The following is a 17,601-nucleotide window of genomic DNA, read 5'->3' on the forward strand; positions in this document are numbered from 1 at the left end:
TTTAGTATTTGCAAATGTGTCTACTTGCTACATTTATTTGTGAGCCCCAAATCAATGAGCTTTCACTGTCATTTACGGACACGCACAGAACAGTGAAAAATCCGTGACCTATGCACACGTTTCTAGCTGAGACTGAACAAGGCCACACTCTGCCTTCTTGTTTCAGCTTCCATGCTGTAAACAGCAACCTTTTCATGGTCTATTCTGTGCCACATGTTGTATTTCTGTGTGTGTGTGTGTGTGTGTGTGTGTGTGTGTGTGTGTGTACGCATGAGATTTCACTGTTTAAAGGCGTGCCAAGCCCAGTGCTGCAGTGCTGTCTAGAGTTCCCTCATGCAAGAAGACCAAACGTATGGAGAAAACCCTTGTGTTGAATGATCTTTATTCAGACATGAGTTATAGTGCTGCGAGCCGTGAGTTTGATGTTAGTGAATCAACAATACATATTAAATAAGGTGTCTTTAGATAGAAACACATATAAAACAAGGATATATATTGGATGGTTGACAACAATGTTGTGACCAGAGGCTAGAAAAACCTAACCCTGTATTTCCCTTAGGAGCAACAGTTCATTATTCGATAATCCAGCATTGGCGGAGACTTTACAGAGCTCCTACAAGGAACAGAATCGACTGTAGTAGGTGTTCAATCAGTAATTGCCAATTCACAGGGTTGTCTCTGGGCTCAAACATGGAGGTAGCTATTTTAAGTAACAGGTAATTCCTTGCCAGTGGATCTCCCAACCTGTTAAAATGTCTTGCCTCTCAGCCCACATTTTCCTCATGCTCAGATCTGCATAACCCTCTATACAGTATAAGGCCCAAAGGGAACCACAGTGGGTTGTGGCTTGAAGGCTTTGGCCACACAACCCCTGCCTTGTTTGCACAAGGGTGTCCAGGAGACTGATGGAGAAGGGGTTCCATGAGTGACAGGACAGAGTCTTCTCATCTGAAGTTACATCAGCCTCCCCCAAAACCCAAAGAGTGGTTACAGCATCACACTGTACAGAATCCAAAGTTTAAAACCCCAGGAAGGGTAGGGGCCGCCAAAATGCAAAATGCTGGAGGGTGAAGTCCAGCTCTCAACGTAAAGGGCCCAGAGCCAGGACTGATCCCGTGGAAATGAGGGCAGGAGCCGGGAGTGGCCTACAAGTGGCAAGGGATGGGGGGTGGGGGAGGGCATAGAACAGGTTAGTGTGGGAGTGTGCCTTCATGAGCCCTACACTGAGGTCCAGCAGAGAAGCAGCCTCTTGATGGGTGGAAGAGAACAGAAGTGACCCTTTTCAATAAAAGCAAAGTGTTCCTATAAATGCCATTAGAGAAGGATTGCTGCGGACAAAGCAACCCAAGGCTCTAGGGGAGGACCTAAGCTTGAGATGGGGAGAGGCAGAGGAGAAAAAATACTGTCATTTCTCAACCCCCCTGAGCAACTTGCTGTAGCACCAAACACACCTACCCTTGTCATTAAAACAAGAGCCCCATCCATGTTAACTGGACTCGCTCTCCTTAAAAGGCAGTTTAGGGGCGCCTGGGTGGTGCAGTCGGTTAAGCGTCCGACTTCAGCCAGGTCACGATCTCGTGGTCCGTGAGTTCGAGCCCCGCGTCGGGCTCTGGGCTGATGGCTCAGAGCCTGGAGCCTGTTTCCGATTCTGTGTCTCCCTCTCTCTGCCCCTCCCCCGTTCATGCTCTGTCTCTCTCTGTCCCAAAAATAAATAAACGTTGAAAAAAAAAAAAAAAGGCAGTTTAGCATCCTCTTGCTGATCAAGCTTGCTCCTTGGCATCTCACCCTATACCAAGTGGTTTATCAAAGCACTCCTGATGAGCTCATGGAATATTTGCATTGAGGGCAGTTTTCTCCATCTTACCACATTTTTGGTGATCATACTCTTGGTTTTCATACTCTTTAGAGACTGTGGTCGAGGAAATCACCCAGCTGGCCTAAGCTCTTTCCGGGTCTACCAGTGGGGCCCACAGATCAGGGCAGAGAGGTTGGACTGCTTGCCCAAAAAGCACAGTCCACATCAGCATCTAGCTTCATCCATACACATTGCATTGTCAGGCTGGGTGCCAGATGCCAACTCCAGGTGAGGATGTATTAGGGTGGGAGTGTCTTAGTAACAGTGTTCTTTACTACCACCCAGAACAATCATTATCTGTAAGATCCTTCAGTGGCTTACCAACTAATCAGAATCACAGGGACTGGGGCCCAGGACTTGACTCCAGAAAGAGCTGGTTGGCTGGCCTGGAATTGTCTGCTCCTTGTATCTCTGAAGCCATCACAGCCCAGGCTCTCTGCAGGGTAGCCCTGCAGCAGGAAGCACTCCCATTAGAGCCGACTTCTGGGATAATGGTTTTTCCACACAGAGTCCCAGGAACCAGAAAGCTCATTATAAGCATGAAACGGCTTAGTTTTTTTAATGGAAAAAAAAGTCTCCACAACAATTCCTACTAAAACCTAGTAGAGGTAAAATCAGGAGTCAGGACCCTACCCTGAGAAAGTCTGGCATTCTCATCTGTGATGGACCTGGGGACAGAGTAGGGAATGACAAGTCATATGCCCCCTTTCCCACCCTTTCTTTCTGTTTCCCCCTCCTTGTTCTTCATCTTTCTCTCTCTCTCCCGCCCACCCATTGCCTGGAGGAATGAAAATATCAAACAGTGGGGCATCCAGCTGGCTCCCGCGACCCATCCTCTCTCCTTCACCTGCAGATGAGGTGGCTGCAGGTGCCTTCTAAAAACCTTGATGCCATCCTCTTCTTTCAGGGAAATGCTTCTGGTTCCACTTTCTACCTTTCACCTTAAAACTTTGTTTTCATGTAATTTCCTATTTTCTGCCCAAGTGCCTTCCATCTGGATTTGCCTTCCCAGCTCCTTTTCTTCACACCTCAGCTGGGTGAATTTGCCTCTAATTAGTTTCCCTTTAGATGGGTCTTCTTGGATCACTTTTCCTCATCTCTACTCTGCCTGGATCCAAAGTTGTGTTGCAGTGTAGCCATCAAGAAGGTATGCCAGAGGAAAGCCCAAATGCAAAGGTGCCCCCAACACTCCAACCCTGTGAGGCAGGTTGCATACACTTAAAACCAGGGATTAAGATTAGAGAGGAAGGTTTACCAGACTTTGGATTCACGTTGTTTTAAGCGGACTTGGTGTACTGTTCATTAGATCCACCAGCACAGGCTAGGGGACAGGAGGAAGAAGAGAGACAGGAGGAAACCAAGTGAGTTGGACAGGAAGAGCATTTTGGGATTTGGGGCATCAGACACAGCTGTGAGGGTGAGACAATTAGGGAGGACAAGCGTCTTCTGAGAAGTGTTACTATGGGTGTAAAACGTATCCCTCTTAACATTCTTTAAGAGATTTAAGATTTACATTGTTATTTGCTGATTGTGGAGTGCCCTTCTCAAAATGCAACGCTTTATACACACTAAGCAATGTGGGATGGTGGTTTTCAGTTATCAAGACCGAGTCTAAACTGCTTAACGTGACTAACCAGGCCTCACAATGCCTTGACTCTCCTGGTCATCTGACACACTGTCCAGTCATAGTTCACATCCAGCCAGGTGGAACTCATTTCAGATGCATTAACAGACCAGCTTGTTTTCTCCTTGGACCCACAATCATCTTCCCCTGCTCAATTCCTACACGAGGTTTTAGCTTAGATACCACTTCCAACTCCCCAAGTCTGGGCTCCATGGCTTTCCACTGTCTCCCTTAGCATCCCGCACTACTCCTACCTGAGTTTTCGGACTACATCAAGTTGTGGAATAACTGTCTTCTTCACCCGGTTATAAACATCAGGAGGGCAGGGACTGTGTCTCGCTCATCACTCAATCCCCTGTGGTTAATACGGTCTGTTACATAATAAATCCTCAGTAAACATCCTCTGAATGATTGACTCTAACTTGCCCATCACAAGAAACCATGCTGACTCTTGACATTCCACAATTCTCAACCCCTGTTGCCACTTAGGTCTCTTTTCCTGACCATTTTCAGCCTCTAGACCATGAGGCTCACCCACTTCCATCTGTGGGAACTGCTAGAATGGAAGCATCCCGTGCTCCTGGCTATCACCCTGAGGGCTCTGTCAGCATGAGCAGCCTCCGCAACGGAATGAGAGAGGGCTGCATGGTGAAGCATCCTCCGACAGGCAGATCACTCACCAGCCAGGTATTCACCTCTCCAGGACTGCCTCCGCCAGACTAGGTGCTGAACCTAACTTCAAAGGGGATTTTTTTTTTTTTTTTTTTTTTTTAGGATTTCCTTTCTCAGGCTGGATCTTCCTCCAGTTCCTCCAAATCCTTGCTGTCCTTAGGAGAGGACTTATTCATCTCAAAAAACAAACATGTATTGAGCACTTATGGCATGCCAGGACCTTTGTCTTGAGCAATTTGCAGTCTAGTAGGGGTGACAACCACTTAAAGACATAATTAGAAAACATGTGTAAAGTCGGGAGTCCAGAGGAAAAGCTTACTATAGCCTGGGCCTTCACTCCCCTAAGACTTTGCTGGGTGATCCTTATTTTATTTTTTCCCCAACCAAGCCTCTTCTCCCCATTCATCTCCTTTCTGGTGATTCCTCTCTTTTCGTTCTGCCCCAGACACCTGGATCCTCTCACTCCTGGAGGCAGTTTCCTGGTTCCCCTCTACATAGGGAGAGCCTCAAACCATGAATTTCCTCCCAGGAGGTTCTGCCTTCAGCCTCAGCTCCTCTACACTCTCATCGGTCATCCTTTTCTCACAGGTGAGTGACTTATTCAAGCTCCAGATTTAAGCATCTGAGGATGATGGGCTGTGTGACCCGGGAAGGAGATGCCACTCTGTCACTCTGGATTTTCTACATGTATGCAAGACTTAACACAGATATCCCTACCTAGCAGACCTTTTTCTCATCTTAACTTAAACTGAACACTAGAAGCGAAAAGAAAAGGCGACTCCAAGGCTCATGTTTGGGGGGAATCAAAGTACTTTTTGGTCAAGATCCTGGAGAGGGAATTTAGCAGCATGGGCTTTGAGATCAGGCTGCTAAGGTTCAAATCTCAGCTCTGCTACTGACTGACTGGCTAACCATCAGTTGAGCTATTTATCCTCTGTAAGCCTGAGTTTCCTCAACTGTAAAATAGGGGTAATAAGAGCTCATACATCATGGTGTTTCAATGAGGATTAACTCAGATAATTTATGTAAAGCCCTTCATACAGTGCCTGGCACGTGGCGCTCAATAAACGTCAGCTTTATTTTTGGAAACCTGTTTCAGGTACTGGGCAGCACTGTCCCCAAGCAGGAGTTGGTAGGAGCCACATCTTGCTGGGAGAGCTACAAAGAAGGTATTTTTAAGAGATGACATTGATGGATTAAGTTCCACTTCTGGACTCCCCATGTTGCCTTCCTCCAAGTTTTTCTAGGTGAATCTTAGATGGCCACCTAGCATTTTATATCAAACAGCTCTACAGAGGACACACTCTGGAAAGTTGGTTCTTCTAGCCTAGCAACCCAAAGCTGAAGGGAAAGGACCCTGTGGAATGAACAATAGGGAACTGCATCATGTGTGTCTGCAGACAGGAAAGAAGCCAATGTCACCACAACTCCCCTGCTCTCCAGGAGTGAATTCCTACTTATGACTTGGCCCCTGAGTGAATGCCACCAGGAGTGAATTCCTACTTATGACTTGGCCCCTGAGGCCTCACCTCCTGCTGCCCTGAAGATGTGGTCACTCCCTGAAGCCCCTCGGTAACACTCTTGAGCAAAAAGAAAACTGGCTTTCTTACAGAGGTAGGAGAGCACACCTCACACACAAGGCGTAGAGGGCACTTGTCAAGTTTTCTGGCAGCCTGGCGCCTCGTTAATGCCCTTCTCACATCTGAGGAAGCCCCTGCCCTGTGGATCCCGCCTCCCAAAGATACAAACAGGAGCAGTCACTTCCCAGCCTCCTTTTGCAGCTGATACACAAGCGGGGGACTGTGAGGCAGCAGGGATGCCCTAGGTCACATTCCTGGGCCAGATGTGGCGCTGATCCTGAAGACAGTGGTGGCGATAATCAGGTCCCTGGCAGTGATGCGAACTGTAGCCTCCAGTTGGCAGCAGTGGAGGTGAACAGCAGCTTTCTCATTAGGCCCGCTCTGCAACGTGTAATGGAACATCATTCTGGATATGCAGCCTCCAGCCTAGTTCTCCAGGCTCCACTGATTTTTAGGACACTCAACATCCTTTCACCAAACCTTTCTTGCTTAATCAGCCAGAATTGGCTTCTATTGCTTACGGCTAAGAACCCTGATTCTTACAGGTAAGAATCACAGGGACACATGGTGACAATTTAGAAATCGAATCTGATATCTCTCTTGCTTAATAGATCTGTTCAGTTCCTTTAAATTCCTTGTGCTGCTGCCCCTGCCCTGAAGGGAAAATTTAGACGCAGATGAATTTCAGGCAAAGAGAACAGGCTGAGAAGGGATGAACAGCATCTGAGCATGTGCCAAAACAGCTTCCTCCAGAGCAGAGGGCCACACCATCTGTGTTGGGATGATTCCAAAAGTAGGCTCCAGGGGCCACAGCTGCAGGCGGAGACTCGAGACCTCCCCCAGGCAGCTGACACACACCAAGCAAAGGCACCAAGCTTGCATATGAGACCAGATCTTGGGGGTCTGAGACGTCGGGCCAAGGCAAGGCAGGAGGAGCGATGGGACAGACTGTGAAGCTCAAGCCAGCTCAGTAAGATGTGTTTGCAATTCCTTGGCTGCAACTCGTCCCATCCAGAGCTAGGGAGCAACTGCCACTTTCAGCCCTTAAAGAGCCCTGGCATTGCTACCAAAATGCTGGCAAGCTGCCGGGTTGAGCAGAAACAAATTAACCTTCTCAGACTCCTAGGTAGCTGAAGAAGGACATGGCAGCCCCTGAGAACCATATTGGGACATGTCTACAAGCTCTCTGCTAAGGGTCTTCCTGTTTCCTGAAGATCAGGACAATTGTCAAGGAGAGAGCTGGCCTCTAGGCTCAACAACAGAGGAGAGATGAAGATACAGGGCAGCTGGAATGTGAGCTGTGGGTTTGGAGCACCTCCCACCCCCGAACCATCTCTCCCAGGCAACGGTCTGGGTAATGTGCAAAAAGAACCAAAGGCAAGCCAAGAAAGAGAGAAAGAGGGAGAGAAAGAGAGAGAGAGAGAGAGGGAGAGGGAGAGCAAGAGAGTGAAAAAGAAAGAGAAAAAGAGACAGACAGAGAGAGACAGAGAGACAAAGATGAGCCCTGATGGAAAAGTGCAAGGCTGTGCACCTTTATGCCAAGCCTTTTCCTTTTTCAGGAGCCAAGATGGGTCCTTTTCTGCTCAAGCTGGTTTCAAGTAGTTTCTGTCACTTACAACCCAAACAGGCTAGACCATCACAAGTTCCTATGACAGAGTCTTATGCATGTTTCATGTCCTCTATATGATCACAACTGGTATCAGTGGGGATGAACCAGCATTTCATGGAAGGCAAGGTACTGCGCTTCTTCTGGCTAGAGAAGCATCTCTTGTTCATGCTTTACCCATGGGCACCTCAAAATAGAGCCAACTTAATCCAAATACCTACAAAAACATCAGCCTAAACTCATGACTAACACAGCCTATTGGAGAAATTTCAGCGTAAGTCTGCATAAAACTCGAGTCTTTAATTCCATATAGACTTACAGAAAAGATCCAGGCCTCCTCTTCACCTCTGGCCCCTGGGAAACTCAGAATGCCAGACTAGTCTCAGAAGATGCAGGGAACTGGCTGACTGCCCCTTACAAGTTCAGCACTACAGGAGTCAAATAAAACAAGGCCCCCACCATCACATTTCCCTGGCCCCCTCCCACCTTGCACTGGCCATATTCAGGGCTCAGTTCCAAGCTGGAACTACACTCCCTGCGTTCTTTCCTTGGGATGCTGGCACAGAGCTCCAGGCTTCAGCCCAGCAACAACCATGGCTTTGTTACCCTGGGGCATGGAAAATGCTCTCCCTGACAACCCAATTCATTTGACTCTTAAGACACCGACCCCCACAGTGCTGTGTCCTCTACTGTGGTCTTTGACAATCCCCTGGAGGGTCTCCCCAGACTCATGGGGTCAGAAGAGAGGTCCTCCAGTCCAAACTCCTGCACAGGACGTACCCTCCATAACCCCAACAGCTACCAGCCTGGTAAGGGAGTCACTTCCCCAGAGGCAGCTATTACAGGCATTTCAGCTGTTCGCAAATTGACGTCCCTTCTATCCCATTCCTTCTCTATCTTATCATAGATATAATTTACTCTTGTATCTACAGGACAGCCTTGAATTTATTTGAAAACAGATCATTTTATCCTTAAAAAAAAAAATTATCCTCCAGCTAAACAACCCATTTCCTCTCCTAACTCTTATGGTTCTCAGACCCAGAGTCATTCTATCTGCTCCTGCCTGGATATTTTCCATTATATAAACAATGCACTTATACCGTAACATCAGAACCAAGGCCTACCCTGATGAGACATTTAAAAAAAAAAATGCACATCAGACTTCCAGGAAAGATGGCAGAGTAGGAGGATCCAAAGTTCACCTCATCCCAGGGATACAACTACGAAACACTCACCTCTGTGTAAATAACCAAGAAAATGACCCAAAGACTGGCAGAACAGACTTTCTACAGCTAAATGTAGAGAAGAGGCCACATTACAGAAGGTACAAAGGGTGGGGATGCGGTTGGGAGTCAAATGGACCCAAAGGACTGCCCAGGGGAGGGAAGGACAATGAGGGCAAAAAGAGGGCAAAGAGACCCTCATGCCAGACACTCCAGGCACAGGGAACCCACCCAGTCAAGACAAATCCCCGTATCATTTCAGTTTGAAAATTACACAGGCCATAATTTTACGAGTTTCTAAAATTAGTTGGCTTAACACTTAGAACTTTAAAAACCAGTGAGCTTGGCTCTGGGAGAGGTAGGTGAGAGGGAACTCAGTTCATGACTTAAAGAGAGCACAACACTAGCCCATCAGAGATAAAGCACAGAGCAGCAGCTTGAAAAACGCCTGGGATATACGGGAGGGAGATCTGTTTACTAGTCTCAGAGCATGTGCTGGAGGAACAAGAACCATTGGGAGATTTCTCCAGAAACAAAGGAGTGGGCAGGTGCCATTTCCTTCTCCCATCCCTCAACTGAGACATATATATTTACAAGAACTGGTACAGCACCAACACTCTCCACCTATCTTGCTAACACTGCAGACCCTACCCCCACAACTCTGCAGATCCACACCATGAAACGCAGACCGGGCAGGAACTTTCTGGGTTAGGTGGGGGTCCCATCCATGCAGTCCCCTGCAGGCTTGTTCTGCAGATATGTATGCCCTCTCCAATACACCCTTGGCTGCAGCCCATCCAAAATGGTGCCACAAACCTGGCAGTGTGTAAGCAGCCCTGACAAGGGCCAGCACCACCCCAAGGTGACTGTTGCCTGAGGGAGAAAAGAAGATAACCACATACCAGTCCGACTGCTGCCCCAGCGGTGAGGCTGGGAAAACAGTGGTTTGACTGTAGGCCCCACCCACCAATGCAAGTTTGTCAGGGCACAACACAGGCAAAGTGCCCTGCAGTTTGCTGCTACTGCATCTCTGGCAAATGCCTGGTGTGACTCAAGACCACAAGGCAGCCCCAGACTGGCCCACAACACAGGGACAAAAACCCTGCCCATAACAGGCAAAAATAGCCATTGCAGATGACTGGACTGAAGGCAAAAGTGGCTCAGCCACAACAGTAGAGCACAGACAACACATATCCGACACACCCCTGAAGCACGAGCTTCTAGAGAACAGAGGACATTGCACTACAGGGCACTAAAGGACCTCTTCTTTAGTTATACCACTACTTTCAAGAACAAGAGATATAACTGATTTCCTACCACAGAGAAATAGATCTCTACAGTTAGACAAAATAAGGAGACAGAGTAAAATATCGCAAAGGAAAGAACAGGATAAGGTCACAGGAAAAGAGCTAAATGAAACTGAGGCAAGTAACATACCTGATAAATAATGTAAAGTAATCATAAGGATACTCACTGGACTTGAGAAAATAGCGCATGAACGCATTGAGACCCTTAACAAAGAAAGAGAAAGAAAGGACCAGAGATGAAAGACTCAATAAATGAAATTAAAAATACACTAAAGAGGCACCTGGGTGACTCAGTCATTTAAGCATCTGACTCTTGATTTCAACTCAGGTCATCTCATTGTCATGAGATAGAGCCCCACATCAGACTCTGCACTGGGTGTGGAGCCTGATTAAGATTCCCTAGCCCCTTACCCCTCCTCCCCACTCTCTCACGCACATATATACACATGCTCTCTCTCTCTCTGTCTCAAAAGAAAAAAAAAAATACACTAGAGTGAATAAATAGTAGGCTAGAGGAAGCAGAATAGATCCATGACCTGGAGGAGAGAGTAATGAAAGCAATCAAGTTGAACAGGAAAGAAAAAAAAAAAAAATTAAAGAAACTCAACTTAGAGAACTCAGCAACACCATCAAGCATAATAATATCTACATTATAGGGATCCCAGAAGGACAGACGAGAGAAAATAGCGAAGAAAATATATTCAAAGAATTAATAGCACAAAATATCTCAAACCTGGAAAAGGCAACAAAAATCTAGATCCAGGAATCACAGAGAACCCCCAACATAATCAACCCAAAGTGTTCCACACCAAGACACAAGGTAATTAAAAAGACAAAAAGTAGTACTGAAGAGAAAAATTTTAAAGCAGCAACAGAAAAGAAAACCATTACATACAAGGGAATCACCATAAGGCTACGAGCTGATTTTTCAACAGAAAGTTTGGAGGTAAGAATGAAGTGGCAGGATATATTCAAAGTGCTGAAAGGAAAAAAAAAACCACACACTCCCAAGAACACTCTATCCAGTAAGGCTATCATTTGGAACAGAAGAGATAAAGAGATTCCCGGACAACTAAAACTTAAAGGAATTCATCACCACTAAACCAGCCCTAAAAGAAATATTAAAAGGAATTCTTTGAATGTAAAGGAAAGACCATATGCAAGAGTAAGAAAAGTAGGAAGCATAAAAGCAGTAAAACTATTCTATCTATAAAAATCAGTCAAGACGGGGCACCTGGGTGGCTCAGTCAGTTGAATGGCCAACTTCATCTCAGGTCATGTTCTCGAAGTTCTTGAGTTCGAGCCCCACATCGGGCTCTGTGATGACAACTTGGAGCCTGGAGCCTGCTTCAGATTCTGTGTCTCCCTCTCTCTCTGCCCCTCCCCGGCTAACACTCTGTCTCTGTCTCTCTCAAAAGTAAATAAAACATTAAAAAAAATCAATCAAGGGATTGGCAAAATAAAAGCATGAAAATATGACACCATATATCTAAAACATGGTGGGGGAAGGAGTAAGGAATGGGTTCAAACTGAAATGACCATCAACTTAATATGGATTGCTTTATGTACACAAGATGTTACACACAAAGCTAATGGTAACCACAAATCAAAGAGCAATAATAGATATGCAAAAAAAATAGAAATCCAAATATATCACTAAATAAAGACAGAAAACTGTGAGAGAAGAAAGCAAGAGAAAAAAGGAAGAGAGAACTACTACAACAACCATAAAACAAGTAACAAAATGGCAAGAAGTACGTACCTATCAATAATTACCATGAGTATAAATGGACTAAATGCTCCAGTCAAAAGACATAGGATGGCAGAATGGATAAAAAGCAAGATCCATCTATATACTACCTATAAGAGACTCGTTTCAGACCTAAAGACACATGAACATTAAAAATGAAGGGATGGACAGGCATTTATCATGCAAAGGAAAGTGAAAACAAAGCTGGAGTAGCAATAGTTGTATCAGTCAAAAGAGACTTGCAAACACAGACCATAGTAAGAGACAGAAAAAGGCACTATATAATCATGAAAGGAACAATCCAACAAGAAGATATAATAATTGTAAATATTTATGCACCCAACATAAAGGCACCTGAATGTAAAGCAGCTAATAGCAAACATAAAGAAGTAATCAATAGTAACACAATAGTAGTGGACTTTAAAACGCACTTGCATGAATAGATAGATCATCCAGATAGAAAACCAACACAGAAACAGTGGCTTTGAATGACACACTGGACCACACGGATCTAATAGATATACTCAGAACACTCCAACCTGAAACAGCAAAATAGACATGCTTTTCAAATGTACATGGAACATTCTCGAGAAGAGATCACATTAGGACACAAAACAAGTCTCAAAAAACCAAAATGGTTGAGGTCATATCATGCATCTTTTCCCAACAGAATACTATGAAACTAGAAATCAACCACAAGAAAAAAAATCTGGTAAGGACACAAATATACTGAGGTTAAATAACATGTTACCAAACAATAAATGGATCAGCCAACACATCAAAGAGGAATAAAAAAAAATACATGGGAAAAAAAATACATGGAGACAAATGAAAACAAAAACCTAATAGTCTAAAATCTTCACGATGCAGCAAAAGCTGTTCTAAGAGGGAAGTTTACAGCAATATGAGCCTACCTCAAGAAGAAAAATCTCAAATAAACAGCCAAATCTTACACTTAAAGAAGGTATAAAAAGAAGAACAAACAAAACCCAAAGAAGGAAGGAAAGAAGAAACATGAGACCAGAAATAAATGAAATAGAAAAAAACCAGAACAGATTCATGAAACCAGAAGCTGATTTCTTGAACAAAATTAATACACTTCTAGCCAGACCCATCAAGAGAGATAGAGAAAAAAGACTCAAACAAAACCATAAATGAAAGAAGAGAAATAAAAATCCAACACCACAGAAATACAAACGGCTGTAAGAAAATATCATAAAAAATTATATGCCAGCATATTGGACAACCTCAAAGAAATGGATAAATCCCTAGAAACTGAATCAAGAAATAGATTCAGTGTCAGATCTCCCTGTGCCCTTCTCTTACCAGGAAATACATGACTGCACATAGGGCTCACCCAGATAATACAGGAAAATCTCTTCATCTCAAGATCCTTAATCACATAGGCAAAGGCATTTTTTGCCCTACCAATTAACACTCACAGGTGCTAGGGATTAGGGCACGGATATCTTTGGGGGGCCATTATTTTAGCCTCTGGACCTAGATATTAAGCATAGCCCCTCTCAGAGCTTAACGCCCAAGGCCACAGTGGTGGTCTGACAGTGTTGTGTACCACTGCCACATGGCAAGGACAAACTTACCATCCTGCAGAGTATCCTAGCCAGGGTATAGATTCCCAGCTCCCCTAGGACCAAAGAGAGGAATGTTTCCTGAGCTTGCCTCTGGCACCTGCTTTTATATCCCACTGCTAAGTCAAAGCCCACCTGCTCCACTGTCATATTCTGGACCAGGACTGGCCTCTTCTTTGGATGATTGACAGTAGGATTGCCCGAAGGGATGTGATCCAGTGCTAAGGCTCTAAAAGTAAACCAGTCACCTCAGAACACAGCGCTGGAAAATTCACTCATTAACCTGAAGAAAGGCAAGACGTAGGGTGGCAAGCCTAGTCTGGAAGTGGGAGGATGTAGGCTTGAGTTATAATTCTGTCACTTGCCAGGTACTTAACCTCTTGCTTTCCTCACCAAGGTAGAAAAGCAAATACACAACTTATAGGGTTATGTTGTGAGAATTAAACAACATAACTAAACAACAACAACAAAGATGTGTATAAGGCATACAGCACCATGCCTGGAGCTCCTGAGACAAGCTCAAAACATTGAGGCTATGCCTCATCCATTTGGTTTTCCCTCCAACAGTTACCTGAACATGATACTAATGGAGCTGTGGTCATGACCCAGACAGCCCGGCCCTGCAGGAGCTCACATGCCCCCACCTCACCCCTGTCTGATTCACATGAATGCTCCACTGCCAATTTGAACAAAGTAGTAGGGGAGGAAGCCATTTACTCTTGAAGCTTTCCACTTGGCACTTTCTCAAAACAGGGCAACACAGAAAAAAAATACCGAGAAGAGTGCATTTGTGTGCAGGGCCCTGCAATGTGCGAGGATGGCTGGCAGCTGCTAGAAGAGACACCCAACTTTCACAGGATAGACCCAAGCACTGCGCATTGCCCTGACCCTCTGCTCACTACTCCTAGGAAGAAAGCAGCCCCCGATTTGGGATTTTTAGTTAAATGTTAAAAATTGGAGGTAAATTAATTAAGATATAACTTAAACAACACCAGCCTTCCCTCATCAACAGTTCCTAAGACAGGATAGGCAGCATTAATTGTTGCAATTAATTAGGCATTAAGCTGATAATGGGTACAGCTGCTAACAATTAACAGCTAATTATGTCAAGCACTTTAACCATTTCACAAAAGAAATGGAAATTGGAGGGAAGAGAGAGGGAAATGGAAAGAGAGAAAGCAGTTACCTTATAAACAAATGAGACACAGTTAGCTCCAAATGCAGCTGGATCCTGCCTTAGAGAGGACAGGAAAAGTGAATACCAGCCCTGTCCCCAGGGAGGCTGAGCTGCATGGAAGCCATTTGATTCTGAATTTGAACCCAGAGGAGACCTGAATCGAATTGACCTGAATAGTGAGCAGAACCAACATGCACCAAGTGGCCATGGCCAACATTACCTGGCGAACATTAACCCACATTGTTAATCCTCACAATACTTCATGGTAGTTACTATTATCATCCCCATTTTAAGGATACAGAAACCGAGGCACGGAGATGTTAAATGACTTGTCAAGGTCACACATTCTAAGTGTTAGCATCTGAATTCACACTCAGGCACACTGACTCCAGGGGAGGCAAATGGACACCAAACAAATGGACCTCACTAATTTGAACTTTTAATCAAACCTAGATAGCTATTTTCTACTGAACCATGAGCTCAACCAATTAATTTTAGGAGAAAAAGCATCTTCTAGGCAGTTCAAACTGGAACTGAGCATTTTCTGAATTAATAATGCTGACAAATTCATAAATCCAAATCACTCTTGATTCAAACCAGTATTCCATTTGTGCTCCCAAATGTAAAGGCCTGTCTCCCTCCTCTCCCTGGGAACCTGCTAACCCACTGGGATGTGCCAGGCAGCTCCTTGGGAGAACCTTATACTATTTCTCCGACTTTGCAGGAAGCATCACTGGTTGGTTTTTACTTGGGCCTTTTGTTTCCAACAAGCTTTATCATCTCACGGGAGAGGGAAGACAAGGTGACAGAAAAATCAGACCCAACTAGCCACCCACCCATGCCCATATACACGTGCGTGCATGTATATGCACACACAGACACCTCACTCAGATGATATACTGAGGAGGAGAGGGTTTCGGCAAAAAGCATCGAGCCTACTTTGCCTTTCTTAAAGCTTGGAGAGACAAAGTAACTTATCTAGTGTCCAGGGAGTGCCAGGTAAAGTCTGAAACACAGGTAAAAGGACTGAAAACTTACATCCCCATGTTTATCAGTACATCTCAGATTTGAGCATGTGTAAGGGTTGCCTGGAGAACTAGTTGAAACACAGATTCCTGGGCCTCTCCCTGAGAGATTCAGATTCAGTGGATTTGGGTGGAGCCCGAGAAGCTGCATTTCTGATAAGCACCCAGATGTCAACCTGCTGATCCACAGAATATACTTGGAGAGCCACTGCTCCAATCTACCCCATTTCCAACCACTTGTCCTTATCCCTAGCCATCAGAGCTCATTCAAGGCTAACTGTCCTCCTTTGCCCAATCTCGCCCAGTGGGCACAAGTGTTTGTGTTGGTCCAAGTGATTTGGAAAATTCAGGTGGTACTATTTGGTCATCCGTGACTAGGAACAGTTTTTAAACAGAGTCCAGGAAAAGGGGCCAAACAGGCCTCCTGTTCCCACAGCCCTGTACCACCTCCTGTCCCACACCTTGCCCGAGGGTGGGGGAGCTCTGTTTGCTGGGAGTAAATATGAAACTGTGCCACATTCAAACAGTACTGAGAGGACTCTGAATCCACAAGTGCCTCTGCCCTTGTTGATACAATGCCAGTCTCCCTCACCATGACTCCTGAGGGGGCTGAGACCTGCCTTCTTGTGCCCTAAGGCCACGCCCTTCAGGCCCACCACTACATTCAGGGGCTCTTTGTGATTACCACCACCGCTGCCCCCCCTCTTTTCTCTTGGAGCTGGGACTCAGGGCTACCAGAGTCCTGACACTACAATCAGAGCTGTAGGGACCACCTCCGGGTCAGAGCCAGCCTGTCCAAAATGAAGCACTGACAGAAGCATGGAGCATTCCTTCAAGGCAGAAAGGACATTTGTGCAACTGGTTTCAGGCTGCATTTACGGGTCAGTGGAGGATGAGGTGCCCAGAAACATGAGGCCCAGGTGAAGTAAAATCACCAGGTTTCTGTACACTCTCCTTCAAAGGGGTTCACAACTCCTGTCTCAGTATGGTAAAGAGAAGTCTCTAAAAAACGCAGACATTGAACGTTGGGGACTTAATGTGTGATCTTTGCTAGGGTTACTTTTAATTTGTTTTAATGTTTTTGTGTGTGTGTGTGTGTGTGTGTGTGTGTGTGTGTGTGTGTGTGTGTGTCAGAGGGGGGGAGGAAGGAGAACTCGAGTGAGCCTGAGTGGGGGAGGGGCATAGAAGGAGACACAGGATCCAAAGCAGGCTCCAAGCTCTGAGCTGTCAGCACAGAGCCCAATGCGGGGCTCTAACCCACGAATGCCAAGTCATGACCTGAGCCAAAGTCAGAGGCTCAACCAACTGAGCCACCCAAACACCCTGCCCCATAATCTTTTAAAGTAACCTGCGGAGCCAGGGTGAGCTTGTCTTCTGTCTCTGTCTCAAAAAAAATTTAATTTTAAAAAACTAAAAAAATATTATAGGGGCATTAAGCATATAATAGAGTCTGAAAAAAAAATCAAGAATACTTACTAGTAATATAATTTCAAGTGACCTAAATAGGCCATGATTACTATTTTGGAGTAGAACCTTCCTTTTATTTTTTTAAGGAGTTTTTTTTTTTTTTTTTTAATGTTTGCTTATTTTTGAGGCTTAGGGGGAATCAGAGAGAATCCCAACCAGGTTTCACACTGTCAGCACAGAGGCTGATGTGAGACTAGAACCCACGAACTGTGAGATCATGATCTGAGTCAAATTCAAGAGTCAGACACTTAACTGACTGAGCCTCCCAGACACCCCATAGAACTTTCCTTTTGTTTCTGAAACCTATTCCCATATAATAACCTTAGAAGGGTAATTATAAATACGGATGAAATTTTTTTTAATCTGCATGCACATGTACAGACAGACCATGCTAGTATAAGAAAACACATCTTCAGTACATAATATACATATTCATTGGTCCCTACACTCCTTCCATCCCACACTCAGGCAACAAAGATTTTTTTCTCCATAATGTCTCCTAGCAGCCAAACACAGGCACTGCTAATGAATATTAATTGACCTAGCATCTTGTGGTGATGAAACTGCAGATTTCCCTGTCTCATTTGGTTGCTAGGGAACCGTGTGAGACAGCCATGGGGCCCTGGGACCTAGGCTTGTTAAGTGCAGGGCAGGGTTAAACCACAAATCAGAAATACTCCGCCTGATTAATTGTGTATGCTAGCCGCTATGTATATGTATGTGATC

The 17,601-nt window shown here is 45.1% G+C and overlaps 1 protein-coding gene across 1 annotated transcript in view; it reads right to left on the minus strand.

Annotated features, from left to right (window-relative positions):
* PTS (6-pyruvoyltetrahydropterin synthase) overlaps window positions 1–17,601 on the minus strand; it is a 681,414-nt gene that overhangs the window by 355,949 nt on the left and 307,864 nt on the right. The window lies entirely within an intron of this gene.

The sequence above is a fragment of the Puma concolor genome, chromosome D1, assembly GCF_028749965.1.
Source record: "Puma concolor isolate L17-30 chromosome D1, mPumCon1.1.hap2, whole genome shotgun sequence".
In the NCBI taxonomy this organism is placed as follows: Eukaryota; Metazoa; Chordata; class Mammalia; order Carnivora; family Felidae; genus Puma; species Puma concolor.